This window comes from Parasteatoda tepidariorum, chromosome 1, assembly GCF_982258835.1.
Source record: "Parasteatoda tepidariorum strain Cologne lab strain chromosome 1, Ptep-v5.0, whole genome shotgun sequence".
In the NCBI taxonomy this organism is placed as follows: Eukaryota; Metazoa; Arthropoda; class Arachnida; order Araneae; family Theridiidae; genus Parasteatoda; species Parasteatoda tepidariorum.
The window spans coordinates 110,665,998-110,672,932 of record NC_141755.1 but is presented as its reverse complement, the minus strand read 5'-3'; the positions used below and the strand labels follow the sequence as shown (position 1 = coordinate 110,672,932).

The 6,935-nt window shown below is 30.7% G+C and overlaps 1 long non-coding RNA gene across 1 annotated transcript in view; it reads left to right on the top strand.

Annotated features, from left to right (window-relative positions):
- The first annotated feature begins 250 nt into the window (after positions 1-250).
- Positions 251-6,935, top strand: part of LOC147816707 (uncharacterized) — a 29,374-nt gene continuing 22,689 nt past the window's right edge. Inside the window, exon 1 of the long non-coding RNA XR_015428776.1 lies at positions 251-484. This is a non-coding gene — a long non-coding RNA (uncharacterized LOC147816707). The remainder of the gene's footprint in view (positions 485-6,935) is intronic.

The window sequence follows — 6,935 nt, the reverse complement described above, 5'->3', positions numbered from 1 at the left end:
TAGTAAGAAATCATTCTAATAGTGATTTTAATAAGCAATGGCATTTTGAATCAACTAGCAGAAGAATCTTACATTTTGCAGTGAGTTAACTCAAAATGTTTAAAAAAATTTAATTTGTATTTTATTAAATACAATAATTTCTTTAAATTTTAATTTTGATTTTAGTTTCATTCATAATTTTGAAAAACTACTTTTAATGTTTTGCTATCATGCTAAATTCAGTTTTTTTTCCCAGAAACTGCTGATGCATAACTGATTACATGAAATTGACCAAATTTTTACGATATTTTAATTATGTATATAAAAAAATGTTTTAATTTATAGCGAGCCTCTAGTCCAGACCCAACAGCAGTGATAAGAGAGCGAAATGATAAGTCACATTAGTTCATATTTGATGGAGTCTGGCAAACTTTTTCCAGGAGTGAAAGTAGTCATTGCCAATCCGGAGACTAAAGGACAATGTGGAGATTCTCACCTAGGAGAGGTATAAACTACATTTTGTATATTTTAAATAAATTATGTCATAGCTGCCAACTCTCTCAACTTCCAAAAAATAATTTTAAAAAAATTCAATTTTTTGTATTTTAAAATCTCTTTATTAAAATATCTAATTATGTAAAAAATAAAAAATGGTTCTGGTGTTCGAAACTAAAGAATTGGCAAAAGCAATCTAAGCTTTGTTACCACTTGAATGCCTAATGCGATCATATATTTCGCCAAGAAAAAAAAATAATGAATACTGATTTTCAATCATCCATATTTAATGAAAATTCGGAAAAAGGATGAAATGCTCAAAATTGCGAAAGATTTTTAAGAAGAATTTGATAAATCATTTTTATATAACGTAAAATCAGTCACCTATTTTAAAATTGTTAAACATTCTGGATTACTGAAATTCTCATTTACCAAAATTGTGAATACTTTCTTCCTGAATTACAACTGTAAATACTATGTTACATTCTCATTCACATTTCTCCTTCAGATTCTCATTCATATCATGATTCTCATTCAGATAAATTACTTTTTATTAAATAGTTTGTGATAACCATTTTTATTTACCCTGTATAACTAAAGCAACAAGAAGGGAGGAAAAAAAATTTAATGGGAGAAAAAAAATAAGTGAGTAGTGCTTGTTTAAGATGCAAAAATCTCTTTTTTTTTCCGAACGATTTCCTCCAGTGAGCTAGTATTTAAAAGCAGAATCAAAATGTGTGGTTTGTAAGTCAGGAGAAGTTGTGATTCCAAAGTAATGCATTAACTGAAATTTAGTTTGACAATTTTTGCCAGACTAAAGAAAATTTTAGTTGGGTTGGCATACGATTTAAATTCTTGTCTGTGAGGTAAAATTAGGTCAATTTCTAATGCAAAATTAGATTTTTTTCCCCTTCCTATAAACGTTTTTGGAAGATGATCTAATGAACATTTTTGTTGACAATGTCTGTTGTTAGCATTTGGTCTACACAGGGCTAATGCTAAGAACTAAAATTCACACTCGTAGTTTCTCTGTCAAAGGTTAGCTAGAGTTTGCTTTGGTAATTACTTTGTGTTAAACCAAACACAAAGTAATGGTAGGTTAAAAAAAACTGTTTATGGTAATCTAATGATATAATACAACATTTGTCGACAATGTTCAATTTTTCTAAGACAAAAGATAGGGAAAATTTGTTTTGAGCAATACTATTTTCGGAGGTTCTGAATTACATTGACCAGAGCCGCGATGGCTCAGGGGATAGAGTATTCACCTTTGAATGAGGTGAATCGGGTTCGAATCCCAGCGATGGATGGTCGATACGAATCCGTATCCAGCTTGCATCGAGCACTGTGCTGACATGAAATATCATCAGTGGTAGACGGATCATGAGTTAGAGTCCCTTTGCCGTCAGGTTAACCGTAAAAGGTCTTCGTGGTTTTCCACACCATGTAACGTTAATGCTGGTTAGTTCCATCAAAAAATCCTCCATGAAGGTAAATTTCCCCCAATACTTGATCCAGGAGTTCCATTGTCTTCTGGGTTGTGTTCAAAAATACAAAGCTACGGAGTTGAACACTAGCAGTCGTAAATCCAAGAATTGGGTCAGCTATTCCACGACGGTTATAAAATAAAATTAAAAAATGACATTGGCCAACAATTTTACATTACAGTCTAAAGTTTGATTCAAACTTGTGGTTACGTCAAATATAAGTTAAAATAATTTTGGAGCTAAAACTTGTTTCAGTCTTAAAATTTTTTGGTGAATTTACTAACGAAATTTCGGTTGAGCTATCGTGAACTTACGATTTTGTACAATGAGCTTACGTTTGGGTGCGAAATTCAAATTTTCTTCGGCAAAAGTTGGCGAAAAAAACTTAGGTAACCGACATTGGATACGTTAATGTTTTGTTTGGATACAAAATTTTTTGTTTGACCGACGATACCTTACGTTTGACCTACAATTCTAACTGGTGGTTACTTAGTCAAAAATTAGTTGAAACTTGTTTGGGCCATATCTTTCTTTCGAAATAATTTCTATCAAAACATTTAATTTGGCAAAAATGCGATTGGAATTTTATTTCCATGAGTAAACGTTTGAAGTTAAAATTTAAATTGTTGTTACTAGATTCTAAAGTTGCTGGGCTGATGATTTACTGTAATGAACTAAAGTTTTCATTCGATAATCAAACTTTTGATTTCTAGGAAACGCATAAATTAAAACACAGTTCAGACAATTTTTTGGTGGTCGGACTAAAGGAGATTTTTGATAAGCTTAAGATTTCCTTTCACGGGTTAACTTTTAATAGTTCAAGATAGTTTCATAGTACATAGTTGCCTAAAACTTGTTATGATCAGAGCTGTTTTGGGGGGCTGGGCTATCTAAATATTTTGTCCAGCTAACGTGGACATAAAATTTCCTTAAATGAACTGTCATTTGTAAAAAAAATTATTTTTTTTATTTTGTCTAATATTTGCAGGAAGACTTAGGCTAACGAATTTACATAATGGTGTATAGTTAGGGAGCAAAATTCAAAATTGTAGTTTTCATGTCAGAAATTGGTTGTTTTGATCGCGAACATTTTCTTAAGGCTATCATTGAACAATGTTAAAAAAACTTTTCCCTGGATAATAATATGTCTAAACTTCTTGAGTTATAACTTTTTTGTATTGACTGGAGAATTAATGCAAATTTTTGTTGAGCTGCCAGCTCTAAATATTTTATAAAAAAAATCTAACGTTTGTAGGGCAAATTTCAAAATTTGTAGTTTTCAGTATGTGATAGAGAGAATTTAAATAAAAGCCTGGTTGGTAGCAAGGCTAAAGAGAATAGAAGGGCTAGTTCACTCCGCTCTTAGAGCTGAAGCAATGATTTCCCTCATGACGTCACTGTGTCCACAGATCTCGGAGATCGCAAGCAAAGATATTATGATAACCTTGCATCTTTCTCGTTGCAAAAATAAGTTTAGACTTTTTCTGGTTATTAACTTTCAAATTTTACGTATTTAACGCATTATTTCCGTTCATAAACATAGTTCAAAAAAACATTCGTGGCCATAATATTGAAAAAAATACCATTTTAAACTTATAAAAATGTTTTACTAGTTGGCGAAAATGACACTATAAATACTTTATTTTAAAAATTTCAGTTTTAACTTTAATTATTAAGAAACGCATGTATCGACACTTTTTCATCTACATAATCTTTGATAACTATAAGTTGGGTAAAATTTAGAATCTTGATTTTAAAATATGTCGCTAATAGCAATTTGTTCATACTTAATCATTAGGAAACATCATCCTTAAACGCTAATTACTGAAACAAAATAATAATTTAGGTTTATAATGACATTAGAAATTTTACAATTGTTTATAGATATTTAAATTTACGATGATATAATTTATAGATATTTAAATTTAAGAGAATGTAATTTTTAAAAAAAAAATCATAAATATTTAGGATAACTACATTAAAAAATATGTTATGAAATTAGGAGAATTTCAACTATACACTATATATTTTATTTATACTTTTTATTTACATTTTAATTTTCTGTGACTTTACCCATTTTTTAATTTTGTTCACCTGCCTTTCTTTTTGAAGTAACTAGGCGGTTTCTATTTAGATAATGAATTTTTTATGAAAGTTCTTAACGACAGAATAAACGCATTGCTGTTTTTTATTAACTGCGTCATTTCGGAATCCATTCCTTACATAGTTGTTAATTTACTTTAGGGAACACGCGGAAAATTATATTTTTTCCTTTTGTTTTTCTATCAGAATTTTTGCAAGTTGCAATCGCGCAAACTGGCATTTCGATAAAAGTTTTAAATTCTTGTAAATTCACTGCAAAAACTGAGGAAAGTCATTATAGAAAATAACAAATGTCTTAGAATATCTCGCAAAAAGAAATGCTCTAATATTAGTTAGAGCTAGTAAGGCCGAACGCTCCGTTCTTGAAGTAAAAGAGCGAGCTTTGCGCCAAAGTGACGTCACTAGAGAAAATCGGAGGATTGGCGCGGCGAGAGTTTCTTCAAAGGAGTGAACCAGCCCTTCCATTCTCTTTAGCCCTGGGTTGGTAGGGCACTAGGCTCATGTCCAAGAGTTCGTATGCTCGATCCCTGACTGCTGAAGGTTCCCCATTTTGTAAATGGTGACTGATGCACGTTAAATCTGACGAGTTGCAAAGTCCTCCATGTTCCCATAGCAAATCAATAACTCTGGTGGTACTGATCCAGGAATTTCCTTGTCTTCTGGATTGATTCAAAATTACAAGGCTACAGAGTTGAGCAGTAACAGTCGTATACCCGAAATAGAATAATAATTATTTAGGTTTGGTACTGTAAATAATGAAACACAGTTATTCAAACTGAACTCCAAAAACTAGAAAAAAATATCTAGCAGACGTAAAAATTATCAGGCAATTTAGCTGGATTATAAATTAATATTGTTTTCTTTCTCTCTGGAGTAACAACGTCTGAGTCATTTAGTAAACAAATCTAATTATAAATAATCATATTTCATTATCAAAAGGAATTAAGACATTTTATACGACTAAATGAAATTAACCATTTCACAAATCTTACCCCAATTAGGATTTAAAATTTTACGTAAATTATTGTAAGAGGCAATTATAATATATTTATTTTATCAACATTGCAGCATTATAAAATCTCAGTTTTAATTGATCTACAAGAGAAATATAGCTATTCGAAAAATTCGTGTTTTTTCCCTATCATCTAACATTACAATAAGAAAAATAGGGTAAAAGTTTAGTTTATAAAGAATTAATAATATAAAGCAAAAGGACCAGGACTCTCTATCTCTTCCTGGTGACAGGCAGACCAACACTTGCTTATCCCGTCGGGCCAGTGGACACCTGAAAAGTCTCACATTTTTTGCTAATCAAAAGATCTTTCCTCTTTGCCCTAAATGTCAACAAAACCAGGCATCACCTGAGCATATCTTGAACTGTTTAGGGCTGGACTGGAACGACACTCATTCCTCTCCCCTTTTAGCTTCCGACTTCCTTATTTTCAACGGATTTATTGATCTGGTCTGGATGGGAATTAGCAACAACAATAACAACAGAATTAATAATTTTGTGCTAATGCTAGGCAGTTGTAATTAAAAATTTCTTTCGTCTATTTCAAAATATCATTTGATTCTATTTAGTAACCGAAAAGTTCATATCGTAGCTAACCTTGCCAAAAGTATTATATACTTCTGTAGTACCAAATTATTTTCAATTAAAATAATTGTTGGCACATTTTGTATTCTTATCTATAAAAGCAGAATGAAATATAATTCCCCATTTTAAATATTTAAGTGGCATGTATTAGATGTTTACCTCACATGCATATGCCATTTCTCAAAAATTACAAGACAAATAATTTCGTCATCTTTTCATTTTATACCTTCCTCCCATTTTATGATGAATTTATTGCATCTGTAAATGAATTAAATGTTTATGTCTTTTAATCAAATTCTGCAAAAATGTACATGATTTTTATTTAAATTAAAATGAAGTAAGAGCTTTAATTCGTAGATCAAACGTACATTCGGAAAAATAAATAAATAAATTTAGATTGAACGAATATTTAAATTTATAGATTTTAAATTAATATTTAAGTCAATTACTTTACTATTCTACCTGTTCAAAAGTATTTAGAGGAGTATGGGAAAAATTGTCGATTTTGTCATTTCCTTGTGTTTATGTCTCTTTGGAGTTTATTTATGCAATTCGTCCTTTGGCTCTCTTGAATTCAAAATTCTTGGAAATAACAACTTGCATATGTGCATGTGTAGTTTTAAGTAAAGTTTATCATTATAAGTTTAGTATTTAAGCAAAATTTACCCTGACATCATTTTGGCTTTTGTTTCATATTGTTTTGCATTAAAATATCTAAGTTTCATTTGGCATTCTGGTTATCAAAATTATGTGTTCTGTAGTTATTTATGATACTGTATTTATTTTGTTATTTTTATTTACATTGTTATTTGAATGTGGCAGAATTCATAGATCTACCCTGTAAGAATATATTTTCATGCAATGTACGGAATCAACGATTCTTTTACTCCTCGGGGGGCTGTTGTCCATGTTCTGGCTACTTATAAATGTGTCTGATAACCCTTTTGGGGAACTATTTTGATTGCTAAAACTAAGATCATAAGCAGAGATAATAAGACAAAGCGGCAACTTGCAACAACTGCAGCTTGTGCTTTGCTTTTTATCAAAGTTTTTTTTTAAAAAAAACGAAGAACTAGCTTTTTTTCCTCTGTATATGCATTATTGTAAAATGTGGCTCTGCATTCTATGATGAAATTTAAAATATGGTAGATGCGTACAAACCACAAATAAAAAAAATTAAAAAATTAACCTTTTGTACATCATCAAATATTGATCTAACTGTTTTTGCAGTCAGATTAAAATAACCTCGCCTCCACGTTGGGGTTCGCTGGGCA